General features: G+C 44.4%; 1 protein-coding gene across 3 annotated transcripts in view; it reads left to right on the top strand.

The window, feature by feature from the left end:
* The window catches only part of WSCD2 (WSC domain containing 2), a 1,541,956-nt gene that overhangs the window by 1,388,488 nt on the left and 136,831 nt on the right, over nt 1–16,637 (top strand). The window lies entirely within an intron of this gene.

Below are 16,637 nucleotides of genomic sequence, written 5' to 3'. Positions count from 1 at the left end.
ATTCTTATAATGTAGTATGTTTCGTTCTTTGAAATAAATACAGTCCAAAAGTAATGTTCACTATATTTACAACATTTAGGTGTGCTACGTAGTTTGATAGGTATCCAGTTTACTTGTGACAGAGGTCAGTGCATATTGTTTCCCTTGCTCTGGCAGGTAGGACTTTCTCATTATGCTTTATTCTAGGCCCCAGCTGGCACATTTACATCAAGAAAGTACCTGTTTGAAAACACTTCATTCAGAAATGTCATTAGCATTAATACGTGGGACCAAAATGTATTGAATTCCAGATAAACATCATTTCCAGTATTTTATTCAGCTTCTGAGGAGCCAGTCTTTGCATGATTTGCATATGCATCCCCAGGACAATGTTGTGTTTATTGTGAACACCCTTGCAGTGTGCCTCTTCTAAATTCCTCCCTCCCCTTCCCTTAGCTCTCCCAGAATTTGTTTTACAAATGTTTAAATATTTTTTTTATTTTCAGGACAACAGCGCTGGAATACAAAAAAGCATAGCATGACAAAATGCCATGCAGTTGCCTGCCAGGCCCCCAGTAGGGACACAGGACATGTTAAAGGGCCCTGCGGGGGATGACAATAACCTGCTCTCCCTTTCAAGAGCATTATTTCTACCCCACAATGAACTCAAACTTTTCTGGACAAAACTCCAAAAAGCTACTAGTGCAATAATTGAGGCCTCATATTCTCTGACTACATTTAAACTCAAAAAAGGTTTACAAGTTTGTGGTACCAAGAACTATCGACAATAAAGTGGTTCAGGTTTTGCAAGAACCAGTTTGCTCGCTCATCCCTGTGCTAGCCACAAATGACTGCAGATGTCAGGCAGACCCTGCTCTGGCCTCTTCCCTTTTTATTTATCCATTTAGGCTTCCTCAACAAGGGCTGGCTTTGATTGACACCTTCTCTCTGCACACTCCTAGATGCCGGGATGCCCAGGGCTCACAGTGTTATGAATCAGTGTCCTTAGGGATCAAAGCACATTTAGGTGGGGCATGTTTTCCTGCAAATATGCTTTACCCAGAAAGCTGAGAGAAGGCCTAGTGAACAATATGCCTGTAACCCACATCACTGCATTGCTTACCAAAGTTAGGCTGTCACTCATTAAAACACAAAAAAAATAACTAAGTAAAACATAGGTCCTCTTCTGTGGAGTAATCTATCGAGGAGAGAATAGGTTCAGCCGCCCTGGGTCTATTGCCGTGAATCGCTTCATCCATCATTAAACATTATTACCGCCCACTATTGCTCCTTACTGTAATGGTACCATATGCTGTGCTAGGAAATGTCACCGTATTTTAAAAAGTTAATGTGTCTGTATGCTGTCAGCTGTTTTTTTTTTTAAAGGACAGGACAATAAATATTGCTGTGCATCTCAAATCGTGGTGCATTCTCCCACTGATGTGTGTTTCTAATCTAGGTGCATTTTTCACTGCTGTGTGTTTCAAATCTGGGTGCATTTTTCCACTGCTTTGTGTCTCAAATCTAGGTTCATTTTTCCATTGCTCTGCATCTCAGATCTTGGTCCATTCACCCACTGTTGTGTGTTTCAAATCTAGGTGCATTTTTACACTGCTGTGTGTTTAAAATCTAGGTGCATTTTTCCACTGTTGTGTCTTTCAAATCGAGGTGCATTCTCCCACTGCTGTGTGTTTCAAATCTAAGTGCAGTTTCTACTGTGCCGTGTTTCAAATCCAGGTGCATTTTTCTACTGCTGTGGGTCTCAAATCTAAGTACATTTGTCCACTGCTGTATGCTCAAATCTAGGTGCATTTTTCCACTGCCTTGTGCTTCAAATCTATGTGCCTTCTTCAACTACACTGTGTTTCCAATCTAGGTGCATTCTCCCACTGCTCTGTGTCTCAAATCAAGGTGCATTTCTGCTACTATATTTCTGAAATCTAGGTGCATTCTCCCACTGCTGTTTGTCTCAAATGTAGGTGCATTACCACTACTGTGTTTTCCAATTCCTGGTGCCCTTCCCACTGCTGTGTATCTCTGGCTGTTTGTATTTTGCCTAACTGTGTGAGTTGGCCTATTATTGCATTTCTCCTATCATGCTAGTTGGCCTAGAACTGCATGTCACCAAATTGAGTAGGTTGGCCTAATTTCACATCTTGGGCAAACCACCTCTTTTCTTTCTGAGTGGGCTGACCTCTCCTCCTTCCTCCTGACCTCTACCACTCAACTCCTTCCACCTCGATTCCCCCTATCCTTCATCTCAGCTCTTTTGCGACCTTTGCGATTCCCTCTCCCTCTCTATCCTCCCCTCCGGCCCAAAGCACTCTGCAGGACACACAATTGATGTCCTGATCTCCTCTGGCATCCCCCTCACTATCCCTCTGACCACTCCTCACTCCTGGTGTGACCACTGCCTCCTCTCTTCTCATCTCTCATTCTCTTCCCCCCAAGCCAAGCGCACCGCAACACTGCCAGCTACCTTCTTGGACATCCGTCCTATGAAGCGTGTGTCAGTTGAGGCTTTTGCTGCTACCTTCTCTCCCCCCTCTCCTCTGGTTGACTCACACCCAGACACAACCCTGTCCCTTCTCTACTCTTCCATTTCTGATACTCTTGATGCTCTTGCCCCTGTCATGAGGATCCGCTTGAAGTCCAAAGCCAAGTGTAATTCCTGGTATGAATCCAACCTAGCTACACTTAAATGTAAGTTTAGGGCGGCTGAGAGGAAATGGAGGGCTTCTTGTTCATTCTCTGACAAACTGGCCTGTTGCCTGCTCCAAAGGCAATACCGACACTCTGTCCGTACCAAGAAGAGAGTCCACATCCAAGCCCGTGTCTCTGCAGTATCTAACAACTCGGCTGAACTCTTCAAAATCTGCAAGCAGCTTGCCAACCCTGCTGCAGTCTCTACCCCTCCTCTGTGCAATGACCTTGCCGCTCACTTTATCTCAAAAACCCAAGACATCTTGTCCACCCTCTCCTCCCCTGCTCCTCCTATTCCCCCTAGTCTGCACTTGCTAACCCCCTATTAGCACCCCCTCCCTTCTTCTCTTCCTTTCTTCTCTTCTCCCCTGATGAGGTCGTTAGACAAGTCCAATCTATGAAAGCCCCGTCAAAACAGGTTAATCCCTGTTCCTCTAAAAACATCAAGGACCACATTGGCACCCTTGCTGCGGCCATTGCGGCTTTTTCCAACCATTCCTTTGCTTCAGCATCCTTCCCCTCCCCTCTGAAACACTCATTTGTGCATACTCTTCTCAAGAAACTCACAGCTGATACTTCCTGTCTGGCTAACTATCGCCCAATCTCCATTACTCCCTTTCTGGGCAAACTCCTTGAAAAGCTGGCCATCTCTCAGCTTAACCTTCATTCTGATTCTGTTGGCTGTCTCCATGACCACCAGTCTGGTTTCAGAGCAGGCAGAAGCACAGAAACTGCTCTCCTGAACATCTGTGAAGATCTGCTCTCCAACCTTGACTCTAACATTCCCTCTGTCCTCATCCTATTCGATCTCTCTTCTGCCTTCGACACAGTCAGCCGTACCATCCTGCTTAACCATCTCCGTGAGAACTTGGGTATCACTGATCAGGCTCTGGCCTGGCTGATCTCTTTCCACTCTGATTGACCCTCCAAGGTTCAACTGGGGTCCTTCCTATCCTCTGTTTTCCTCTCTACCTGTGGTGTTCCCCAGGGGTCTAACCTCTCAACCTGGCTTTTTAACCAATACCTGGCAACTCTGGCCCACTGCATTGCCACTCTATGCTCAAATTTCCAGTGAAACGCTGATGACACTCAACTCATTTTTAGGCTGCCCTCGGCCACCTCCTCTCCCTCCCTCATCGCTGATTATCTAACTGCCATTCAAGATTGGTGTCCTGCCAAGGATCTTTGTCTGAATGCCAGCAAGACAGAGATCTTCCTCATCGGCAACCCTTCTCCATCCTTTCCCCTCTCTCTCTGGCCAGCCTCACGGGGCCTTCCTCCTATCCCCACCTGTGAGGCCAAGAACCTCGGGGTCATCTTTGACTCCACACTTTCCTTCTCCGCCCACATCTCTGAGGTCTCTAAAAAGTCAAACTTCCTATTGCACCTCCTCAGAGACACTCTTCCTTTCCTCTCCTTCCCCCAGAAGCTCACTGTCTCCCAAGCTCTGGTTCTTTCTAGGTTGGACTATTGTAACAGCCTCTTTCTAAATCTACCTGCCTCTACTCTTCGCCCTTTGCAACTAATCCAAAACAGGACTGTGAGACTTGTCCTTGGCCTCAAGTCCTGGGATCATATCTCTTCAGCTCTGAAATCTCTCCATTGGCTCCCAGTGGATGCAAGGACTACATTTAAAACTCTCTACTTTGTCCACAAGGCTTTCTGGGACCTAGATCCACAATACCTTCAGATATCCCTCCGCAAATACGTCCCCTCTCGAGCTCTTCACTCCTCTACCTCTAAGTCCCTCAGGGTCAGACGTTTCTCAAAGAAACAAGCCGGGGGTAGATCTCTGTCTTCGGCCGGGTCCTCCCTCTGGAACGGCCTCCCTGCCACTCTAAAAATTGAGGAGAACCATCACTGGGTCCGGAAGCACCTCGAGACCTTCCTCTTTGCATCTGCCTTTGCTCCCCCTCTCCCTTGCTGATTTGCTCTCTCTTGGCACTGTGCATCTGGCCACCCTCTTTCCCGTTGGCCCATTTACCTGCTCACCCTGCCACCCTTCTGCACTGCCTCCCGGCCACCCCTTGCACTGGGGACTGTATCTGTACCCATACAGTCCCCCACCCCACTATTTTCTTCTTTTATGCACTAATCAGATTTACCCAGTTCTGCTGCCGTAAACACAATACTTGCCACTTGCTGGCCCGTACTACCCCTGTTTATTGCTCCATTATCTATGTTATTTGTATGTATTATTATTTATCTGCACTTTCCACTCTCCCCCTTCCATGCACTTTTCCCTTTTCCCTTTCCCATGCACTTGCACAATCTCAATGTCACTGGGCCTAGTATAATCATTGTTTTGTTCTCCCCTGTTGCCCTCCCTTGCCTTGTCATGCTCCAAAACACTTGTGTATGAGCGTGATACAAATAAAATATCATATCATATCATATTTTGCATGAATGTGTAAGTGTTGGCAATAAAAGGCTGTGGGATTTTATTGCACAGTCATGGTCATAACAAATATAATCATAAATACAGTAACCATAATATGCTGTACTTTTGCGCATTGGCTCCCGAGGTGACCCCCTCTGGCCCGTGCCACCATTCTTCTCCCACGACGGCGTGGTCACTGTACAGTGACCTGTCTTCTTTATCTTTCTTCTCGTCCTTTTTCTAGGGTGGGAGGGTTCTGGGAAAAAGAAGAGACTCTGAGTGCACAGAGTACTCTTTGGTTGGGGTCCCCGTGCAGGGACCACAAACTGGTTCGCTTGGGTCCCCGCACAGGGACCACAAGCTGCTTCTGTTTTCTGCTGTCAAAAACAGCTCCTAATATGGGATCCAGGGTCTGTGCCATGGGTCCGTCTGTGTGGTTGGGAGCTGTGGTGCCAGCTCCCTGGCTGGCTGATGCCGACAACAAATTGCACCTTACGATGCCTAACGACTGCTCCCCCGCATACTTCCTGTCTTTGGGGGTCCTGATGCTTTGCAACCCTGTGGAAGGAGGGCAAGGTGTTGATTAACACCTTGCCCTTTCCTCTGTGTTTCCCGGTTCAGCGACTGTGCATCGCCTTTGTAGTTTGGTGGGGAAGAGGGGGAGCACTGGCCCATTTGTTGGGCTGCTTCTCCCCCTCTTCCCTGCCTGGCTGCCACGAGACACAGGTTACCAGGCCTCGCCTGGTGCCTGAGGCGTTGCCCAGAACTGCATTATGTCTGATTGAGTAGGGTGGCCTAATTTTGCATCTTGCATGACTGTGCTAGTCAGCCTAAAACTGCATTTTGCCTGATTGAGTAGGGTTGCCTAATATTGCATTTTCGAGTGAGTGGATTGCAGAGAGAGCTCAGCTCATACTAGACCTAGAGGTTCCCGATGCACCAGACACCTAGAAAGGGGAGCATAGTTAATTTGGTAGGCACAGGAAGGCAATCAGAGAGGGAGGAGGTCTCTTCCAACCCATGGATACTCGCACATATCTCCCACTACCCTGACTCTCTGCTCAGCACCTACAACACTAGAATGCAGATATCCCCCACAATCAATTTGGTCGAGCTGTGCACATAATTATGTACCACCTTGCACACCGCAACAACCTTTAGAATGCAGCTATCAGCCACAATAAATATTTCCTAGCTGCATACATAATCTCACATACCAACACCACCTCCACTAGAATGCTGCTAGCCCCTTGACAATTTGGCCTAGCTGCCCACATACTACCTGTCTCACAATTCATGCACACTACTTCCAGCATTAGAATGCAGCTATCCGACCATGAACAAATACAGAGTGCACACGCGCACGATTGACTTCTCTGACTATCTCCACTGACCTAGACTCAAGGTCCCCAAGGGCGTTCGACCTACAGCGCGTTGAGACCATACCAATGCCAATGGTGAAAGGCACTATTTTTGTTTTTTTTTTTTTGTTTTATTGGTTAGACAAAGTTAAACCTTTAACATTCCTTTAACAATCCCTCCTCAAGGAGGTGGAGGCCCCCCAAAAATAGGGTCGAGTTCAAAAGTCTCTAAATGATCGCCCCTAGGCCAGAGTCACCAGTTGTTTAGGTGGCGTCCACCTCAGACTCTCTCTCCTCCCACTCCAGGTTCAAAGATTCAACAAATTTCAATGCGTCCAAAGTACGGCCCACTTTCTCAGCTGTGATGAGCCTTTCCCAATACTCTTCTTCATTCTCCTCCGTGATCAGACTCGTATAATTTCCCATATACATCAGACAAGTCAATTTCAGGTTCGGACAAGTTAGCATAACATGCCTTATAGTTTCCAGTTGGCCCTTCTTTCTGCAAAATCTACAGTATGCTAGTGATTTGTCAATTTGCCTTCTACGCCACCTTATTTCTCTCGACTGCCAGATGTTAAATCTACAGCGCATAAGCAGATCTCGGTAGTGCTGTGAGGGAAATTTCATCAGATATGGAGGTAACAAATTCAGGACTTTGCGTTCCCAGATGTTATTATGACATAGATCACGTGCTAATTTCTTTTCCTGTGTTTCCTCCCAGTCTTTTTCCCGATTTGTTGTTTTAGCCTTTTCTGGATTATTTTTCAGAGTGTCGTCGGATATTGCCAGGTGTTTTAAAGTTTCTTCACAACTCTTTTTCCAGTCTTGGAGAATTGAGTCACTACTGAAAGCGCCTGGCTTTGCTAGGATTCTGAATGGCACAGGCGGATTGTCTAAAATGCACTTTCTATAGAGTGATAATGATTTGCACGTCGTAATTGAAGAAATGGATTGCAGTCTTAATTCCATTCTTATAAGTTCCAAAGGTAGCGAATTTGGTAGGCGCAGGATCTTTCGCCAAAAATAGGCTTCGCAATGGTTCCAGACCTCCCATCTTAGGGCTAGAAGGGCCTCGGCTCCATATGTGATGACAGCTATTACCTTTTGCTTATAGAAAGTAATAATCGTCAATAGAGAAAATTTCCCGTATCTGCGATGTACAAGTAGCCCTTGATTAACCAGACTTTTTAGTTTTTCTCTGATCAGGGTATAGTGGTCCTGCTCATTATAGCTTCTATTAATTCTTATCCCAAGGTAGATCGTAGTATCGACCAGTGCCAGTTTTTCTTTATCCAACGACCAAGACTGTATTTTCCCTGCCAATTTCTTTCCGCGAGTTGATTTCATGGTCAAAATCATAGATTTTTTTGCGTTTACTTTCATATCATTGGCTTTAAGATATTCATTGAAGGCCTCGATCCTGCGCTGATCCGCGTATAGCATCCATGGTATTTCTATGCCATTTACCTTCGGAGGGAAGGCCCGGATCCGATCTTGTGAGGATTTCATGTCAGCCATATAAAGTATGAAGAGAAAAGGGGCGAGGGCACATCCCTGCTTAATGCCTCGGGATGTCTTGATCCTCCTTGATAGACCACCATCTGCATTAATCTGAACTTGGATTGAGGTACCGGTGTATAGTGCCTGGATTGCCTCCAATAGGTCCACAGGGCATCCCCAATTGCTCAGTTTAGCCCACAGCCATTCTCTATTTATTCCATCAAACGCCTGTTCTAGATCTATAAAGGCCAGGTAGATAGTTGTTTTTCCTTTTAAGGCCTTCGCTTTTAATATATTGATCAGGAACAGGTTAAGGCAAGTGCCCACTCCACTCACGAAAGCAGTTTGTCTCTCGTCTAGAATTCCGGCTTGAGCTGCCCAGTTCTTTAAATCCCGTAGGAGAATGGATGCAAAAAGCTTGCCAATGAAGTCTAGTAGCGCAATCGGCCTGTAATTTCTAGGATTGCCGCGGTCACCTTTTTTAAAAATAGGCACGATGTAGGCCTCCGTCCACGAACTTGGTATTTGTTTGGTTCTCGCTACTTGTTTGAAGAGTGCGTAAATTAGGTCAGACCAGCCTTCCATGCTTGCTTTTAACATTTTATTGGAGATGCCGTCTGGACCGGCAGCCCTGGAAGAGCTTAATTTTTTAATCAGCATTTGAATGTCTTCTTTATCAAAGTTCAATGACCACGTAGCGTTTCCTGGTCTTTTTTCAATAACCTTTCCCTCAGTTTTTCCTTTAAACAGGGCAGTATAATGGTCGAACCAGTTTTTCTCGGAGACTTGGTTAATACCTATGGCCGATTGATTAGAATCTCTGTTGTTGATTAGATCCCAGGTACTTTTTGTATTTTTTGCTGCTAAGGCTGCCATCATATGTTCTGCGTCACTTTGAGTTCTTTGATATCTGGTTGATTTTAGCCAATTCTTGTAAGTTTGACGGCATTTTCTTTCCAGATCGCGTTTGTCTAGGCTATGAGATTTTTTAATACGCCTAAGGTCAGCTCTGTATCTTTTTCGTCTGGCGACTACAAATTCATTAAAGGCGTGTTTCTTTTTTATCTGCTTCAGCTTAGATGGATCATACTGAACCTCATAGGCTTTGAACAGCCATTTATAATCAACCACCTCCTCTCCCTTTTCTACAGCTTCCTGGAAGTTTTTCACCAGTGTTGGTATGATCTGATCTTTCAGTCGCAGTCTGTTTCTTCCCCATGATATCTCAGTTTCCATCACATTTCCTCCCTTAGGGAGAGTTCTTGAATCCCATACAAGCTCAGTTTCCAGAAGAGAGTGGTCACTATTGGCTTGCTTGATGACTCGAAACGAATTTATCCAGGCAAGCGTATCTCTTCCCACAAAACAATAGTCCAAGCAGCCTCTCAATTTTCCACTATGCCAAGTATCAGCCCCCAATAGGTCACCCTTTGTTTGGCTATTTAACATCATCATATCCCGTATGCCCATTTCCGTCATCCATTGGCTTTCTTTTCCTGTAAGATTTCCAAACTCTTTAATTTTGCCCCTTTTGTCTAGGAGCTTGATGTTTAAATCACCATTCAGCAATATAAGCTGATCTTCTTCCTCCGTCATGGACTTGTCAATGGCGTTCGTGATTGATTTTAAGTATGACCCTGGGTTTGGCATGTTTTCCCTCCAGTATGTATTAATCAATAGCAATTTAGTCGGCTCCTCCTGATTTTCTGTTGTAGAGACTATTTTCAATATTTGGACATAAGGATTTGGAATTTCGTGCTTGAGTATTTGTAAGTGGCTATCGATTTTTTTTAGTACCATTAGGCCAGCAAACGGTCGGCCTCTCAGCCCCTTCTTTGCCGGATTGAAGTAGACTTCAAATCCTTCACATATTGGAGGTTCACACAGCCATGATTCTTGGATACAAATGAGATCATATTTAGTCAAGAAAGCGCTTTCCGTCGAGAACAGATGATGGAATCCTCTGGTATTCCATGAGGCACAGTGAACGGATCCATGCCCAGTTTCCTTATTCTATTGTTTCTTTTTTGAGTTACGATCATTTGACATGGGGGGCCGAACATTTGATTTATTTTCAAATTTGTTTTGATTTATTTTATCCTTCCTTGGGTTTTGTGAATTATCAACCGTGAACCTCAAAGATTTTAAGTTTTCGACATTTTCTTTGGTGCTGTGTAGATGGATTTCAGGGTTATTGTTGCCTTCTTTTTCGTTTTCTTTTGGAATCTTCCTCTTTTTTCCTTCTTTTTCTTGACCATTTTTTTCCCACCTTTTCCCCATAGATTCTTCTTCGGTACGGGATGAGAGCTCATTTTTCTCTTTTCTTCTGTCCTTTGAGGATATATTGATACTATCAGGCTTAATGTCATCCTCCAATTCTGTCAGACGGAATCCCTTTTTTTTTAGGATGTCAGTTGCCTTCAGAAATTTCTGCTTGATGTCATTTGAGTTGAGATGCAATATAACTTGGTCCATTCTTAGTTCTCTTGGGAATTCCACAACTTTGATGTCTTCGGTAGATATCATGCGTAGAGCTGATGTTTGGTTGCAAAGCAAGACAACGTAGCTCCTATTGAGCAAAGCCCTTCTTGGTCCATTTAGTGTCGTCTCTAATTTCAAACAGCATTCTTTTGATGGAGCTGTCCTCAAGGGAGGGGCGGACGCTTTCGTTCCTTTATAGCTCTTCTTTGTTTCTTTAATTCTGTTTTATCCATCCTGTTTTAGGTGAGAGTTTTCGAGTTGAAATTGTACCCTCCTTTCTTTAGTAGCCAGCTCTAGTCTTTTTTGCTCTAAGGTTTTGAAGTTAGCAAAATTGTCATCAGCCTCACTGAATTCCTCTATTTCAAATGAGTCGGGTCGGCTTTTTGTCTCCTTTAAGATTTTCGGCGGGATATCTCGTTGGGGATTCTTACGATTAGAGGGATTAGAGCTCCTCTCCACCATCTCCCAGTTGTCCATAGTTTCCCATTCTGATGGGCTGATGTATTGCTATTCTTCATCCTCCCTATATTCTTCCATAATGTCAATCAGATCACTTAGATCTGCTCGTTGGTCTGATTCATCTCCATTAACCTTCAGGGCGGGAGTGGGGTTGTTCCCCTCTCCCACATCCTTAGCATCGGTATCTACCAAAATGTTCGTGTCTCCCATTGCCAGTTCTCTCCTCGGCTTCTTTGCCTGTTGGGGGTTTTCTCGTCTTGGAGGCGTTCTTAGATTCCTTAAGAATGCCCTAGAGCCATTTGTCTTCCGTTTTAAGCCTTCACTTTTAGTTTTTTTACCATTTTCGTTAGGTTTTTCCTTCAGCTCATTTTCCTTATCTGAGAGCAGATCCTTGGATGCCCCACCTCTAAAGATAGCAAAGTTTGTTTTTTCTGGTTGAAGTTTAGAGTCAAAAGTTCCCATCCCCTTACAGCCAGGAGAGATCAATATTACCTCTTTGGTCATTTGCTCAGTTTGCATAGGTTGATGTGGCTTATTTTGACTCAGTTTCATGGGACCTTTGCCTCGACGCGGATTTTCAACCAAGCTTATCTCATCTTTTCTCTGTTTACATAGGTTTCGCATCCACTTGCAGTCTTCCAGAACCGCCTCCATCAATAGGGACTTATCATTGGCATCTCTCCTTGCCAGATCCGTGAGGCGATTTTGCCATGTGAGCGATTTTTCGGCTTCTTTGTTCATTCGTACATTCAAATTCCTCAGGGACAATTCTGTTTGTATATTTGCCTCTTTAATTTGTATGTTAGTAGTAGTCATTTCTTTCACAGAATCATTTATCATCTCATACAATTTTAGGTATGGTGCCAGTGTGATGTTCAATGAGGTCATGATCACTTGCTGAAGGTGTTTCATATCCTTTTCTCTGTCCATTTGGTAAGTGTCTATAATTAGATGTATAGTTTGGTCTTTCGTAAAAGTTTCACAACACTGCTCTTGGCCATCCAACACAGGCGTCTGAGTTATCTTTGTTGTCACTTGGGGTTCTACAGAATGGCCTTGTGGTTTTGAGCTTAGCAGTCTATCTTCGAGACATGGATTTCTCCTCTCAGTTAGAGATCTTTGTGATAGGGTCAGTGACCTGGGGTCTCTTTGGGTTTTTGTTACGAGGAGCTCGGCCCCCACAACCTCCAACTCCAGGGAGCTCCCTTTGGTTTGGTCCTTTTCAAGTTCAGCCATTTTCTCGCTTATTATCGAGAAACTCCTCCTTTTTTCTCTCTCAATTTTCCCCGTCAAAAGGGTGAGGTCTTGCATGATTTTGCTAGCTAAATTTGAGTTACTCAGATTAGCTAGTGGCAACATAGTCGTTCCTTCAGTGCCTGTAGTTTTTGACGGAGTTTCGCTTCCAAAATTCCACAGGGTTTTCTTTTCTAGTCTGGCCTTTGGGGGGAGCATCCCCTTAGGGTAGGGTGTCTCCGGCATATCTTTATGGAGGGTCCAAGGAGGAGATTGATGGGCCGTTAGGTCATTAGGTAACAGGGCAGTTGCCCCCTGCTGGGTGTTATTTTGGGGGCTCTTATCCTTGGGCCACTGACCTCTGTTCTCTTCCCTGTATGGCTGGAAGATATCGTTTATCGTTGTGGATTCCTCCATGGCTCTTAGGTGTTGCTTTTTTTTCTCTATTTCCTTGTTGGAATCCAGCGAAGCTTTCTCCCATAATTCTAGGTCATTTGTGGCCCATTGATCCTCCTTTTCCCAGGTAGACTCACACAGTAAAGGTCTGTTTGTAATTTCCATTAAAGTCAAAGTAGGGGAGGCCAATGCCGCATCCAGACTAGAATTTTCATCCAAAATGCTTTCACACATGTTCCGTATAGGTGCAATTCCATAGTTGGCTACCTCAGAAATCGGCATGTTTACAGAGTCAATTTCCTTTCTTGGGGAAATTACAGGTGGAATCGGACCACGTGAGTCTCTCCAATTATCAGGGTTGCTAGGTTGGTCTAGTGTATCCGTCGTCTTTTCAAGGCTCAGATTAGCCGAGAGAACTGGACCTTTCTCGGATGACATCCCTACCGTCTGATTAACTTCAACTAAACTTTTTTCTTTGTCTCCTGGGGACACAGTGTTGATCATTTTGCTCGGATAGCCTTCACCAGGAATTAGATCTGAGTTCTTAGCCTGATCGGCATCCTCCTCATACAAGTTCGATGTTTCAAGGTTTCAAGGGGGGGGGGTGACTTATAGGTGCTTCGAGAGTGGAAACTGTGCAAGCCTTAGGTAGAGCAGGTGATTTTGGGACTAATCGCACAGGGTCTTCTATAGCCATACTCAACCTTTTTTCACTACCTATATCGATCGTGGTGGCCCCCATAGATGAGCTTTTCCGCTTCTTGGTGCAAAAGGGTAGACGAGATAGTTTCAACGTCGGCATGTTCTGTACACACTCCGGGCTACCATTTGCTTCTGGGAGTGATGTAAATTTTTGCCTTACCTGCAGGCGAGTTCGCACGGCTGTTCCTGATGAATCCATATGCACAGCCGTAGGTTTTATCTTGTAGTGCAGCTCCTCGGTGTGAGCTTTATTTCCTCAGCTCTGCCTGTCGTAGCAGTTGGCTTTTGCAGTGTAATACTTGCTTACGCAGCCCAGCAGCCAAACAGCCCCTTTGCTTGGGAAGTCCCTTTATGGCACTTCCTGGAGGCGGTGCCCGGGGGCGGGAAGGGGGCGGAGCTAGAACCGCACTTCTCTCTCCTTCAATGCGCCGCACCTCGCTCTCCTCGTTCTCCTCGCTCCTCCCACTGCAACGGCTGATTGTGGGTCGTAGATGTAGGTCGTAGATGCAGCCACAGCACAACAGCAGGATACTCCGTATGATCGATGCCCTTTGCGCGCTCGGGCTATACAAATGCCCATTAACATAACATAACATCTCAACATAGGAATATCAAAATGCATGTATTTACCAATGTATAATAGTTTATGGGTTTCTTTATGCAAAACATTTAAACATAAAGCTATTCTTAGCGTCATAAAAATAGTGCCATCTTTGCACTCTATTTTTGATTTCATATTGCATGGGACCTAAATCTGAGGTAATGTCCCCAACCACACTATACTATCCTATGTACTAGTAAAAAATGTACTGCATTGTGCTTCAACTAGAGTAACGCCATTATACAAATGGACACCTCACGTGTAGCAGTCTTGCAGCAGGCAATTGTGCTTGCAGCAATAGAAAAAATTGTTTCATGCCACACATGATACCACTGCTGTACGGTATGCCACTGCCACATTACAGTCTACAGCAGTTTTCTCAGTCAGATCGGATGCCTAGTGAGGCCCTTTTGACAAACGAATGTATTTCCTCATGGATCCTTTTGGGTCCAGTTATAGTGCTGGATTCTGCCTCTTCTATCCATTCCGGGTCTCCCAATGTGTTTTGGGATTGTATAGTTTATATAGGACCACCATACACCTCTGGGATCCATGGATGACACAACTCTACGTGGTACGACACCAGCATGTGCTGGATCCTTTGTGGTTATTTCACTGGTGACGTTTTTTATATTGACAAATTTGCATCTTTGTGCATTTTCATCAGAACACTTTGTGCATTTTTATTGTTTTTGCATGGAACAAGCAAATACAATGTAAACAACGGTAGGGGCCAGGGAAGCGGTGCCTGGGGGCTTGCTACTTAAAATAAAAACAGAAATGTACTGATGAAAAGGCACTGATGCCAATACACACATTTGTACATGCACAGATATCAATATATTGAACCTGTGTGCACACTGGTGATTATCATATAATCGTACATAATAATAGACACAGCTGTGCATTTAACAAGGCAGTGAAACACAGTGCATTACAGACTCTTCTTTATCAGACAGCCTGTTCTCATGTTATGCCACACAATGTATCCCTCCCCCTACACTGCTCCGTGTGTCTTAGATTAAATGCTCAAGCCGTTGGGTGCTAGTGGTCAATATTAACTTTTTTATTTTTCTTATCTAGGAAACATAATTAAGCAGTAATGTTCACTCGTATGCAGATGTAACATGCAATGTGTTCCATCTTAGGTCATCAAGATCCATCTTCTATGCATCTTCTTGATTATTTCACACCTTTCACAGTTCGTCTTGTATTCTTAATTGCACCTTTCCCCACAATAGTTGACATTGCTGATGAAATGTGAGTTACATTAGAATTGAAGGTGTGTTTGCTGCTATGCTAAACCATCTGGCCAGTTACTTTTTGGTGCAAGATAGTATATGACCTCACAAACTGATAGTTTGGATTATAGTAAAGAGGTTTTCTTTGGAATAACATGTATTTCTTTTCTACCAATGATATTTTCTTCTCTACGAAATCTTAATCACAGTGTAACACACACTATATTAAATGATGGATTGTGGATTCTCCGTTGAGCCATTGATCACAAGCCTGAAAGCATTATTTTTTTCAGGAGTCTTCCTGACAAATCTAGCAAAAAAAATCAATAAATGTAGTGACCCATGTCTGAACCTTTGAGCGGTTGGCACTGAAAAATAGGAGATGCCTGAACAGTGCTGACACTCATCTTACATCCTTTTCACTGTATTTGCTGCGGATAAACATGTTTTAGATTGTTCTTCAATTCATTTTTCCCTTGTTCATGGTCAAAGTGAATGTTTTACTAAATGCTTTTTTACTGCTTCTGCATTATATATCTAAGTGTGTGCCCTTAGCAAGGTATGTGTTTGGAGATTATCGGTAGAATCCGATGTTGTAATTTGATTTTGGCATGTGTTTTTTTAAACATGCAGTACTAACACATTTTATTTTAACATAGCAAACAGAATAAATGGCAGTGCAAACACGTTTACGGAGCAGAAAATACTGGTTGCCCTTCACACCTTACAAAAATGTTAAATTAGAATTAAGCAACATTACCCGAGCAGGGGGGCATTATGGTCAGATAATGCCCTGGGGCATCTTCGCACTGGCTTTAACATGAGCACCAGGGGATTACCTGACTGGTAATGCTCTCCTGCAAGGGTTAGGTTGCTATTAGTACCTTAGCATGTTGTACCGGGGTACGGATAGTGTATTTTTTCTCAAGTTGAGAAACAGCGTCTTAACTGTTTTTCAACTCCAGAAAAAACTACAAAGAAATATGTCTGCCATGGAGCGGGGAGAAGGGAACTACACCTGGTCCCTTCTCCTTTTCCGTGGTGGCTGTTCCCGAGTGAGAGATGCACTGGGAACACTACTGTTCTCTGCGCCAGCGACGAATAAGGAAGCGCACAGTTAGTGGGGTAGAGGTGGGGGGATTGGGTATGTGGAAAATAGGCTGGGGTGGGCGGAAGGGCAAGGGAACATGGGGGAGAGTGCACTTATCTGAATACCGGCGAGGAAAGATGGCGGCCTCCCGCTCTGATGAAGCTCGGAGCAGTGTCTGTACCATGTGATATATACCCTTTTCTGAGCCTCCTAATTGGCTGCGGGGCCACCACATACCCCTTGCTGGGTACTAATAGTAGTTAATAAGCTTGAAACGCTCTTGCTATGCTTTATTTTAGGACATGTATCCAAAACACTGTCCGAGAATATGTTTACATTTGCTTAAGTATATTTCGTGTTGATCACAAGCAGTAACATATGCTGGGTGATTGGATAATGATGCACTATTGAACAATGAACACATCTCCCAGGCAAAGTGTGCCCGCATATTCCAATGACTTGTGGAATGCAGTGTTTCCACGTGCGAGGTGTCCCACACGTAGGGCAC

This window comes from Ambystoma mexicanum, chromosome 10, assembly GCF_040938575.1.
Source record: "Ambystoma mexicanum isolate Mex_15411 chromosome 10, UKY_AmexF1_1, whole genome shotgun sequence".
Taxonomy (NCBI): domain Eukaryota; kingdom Metazoa; phylum Chordata; class Amphibia; order Caudata; family Ambystomatidae; genus Ambystoma; species Ambystoma mexicanum.
Note: the sequence above shows the minus strand (reverse complement) of the source record. Positions and strands in the feature narration are given on the sequence as shown.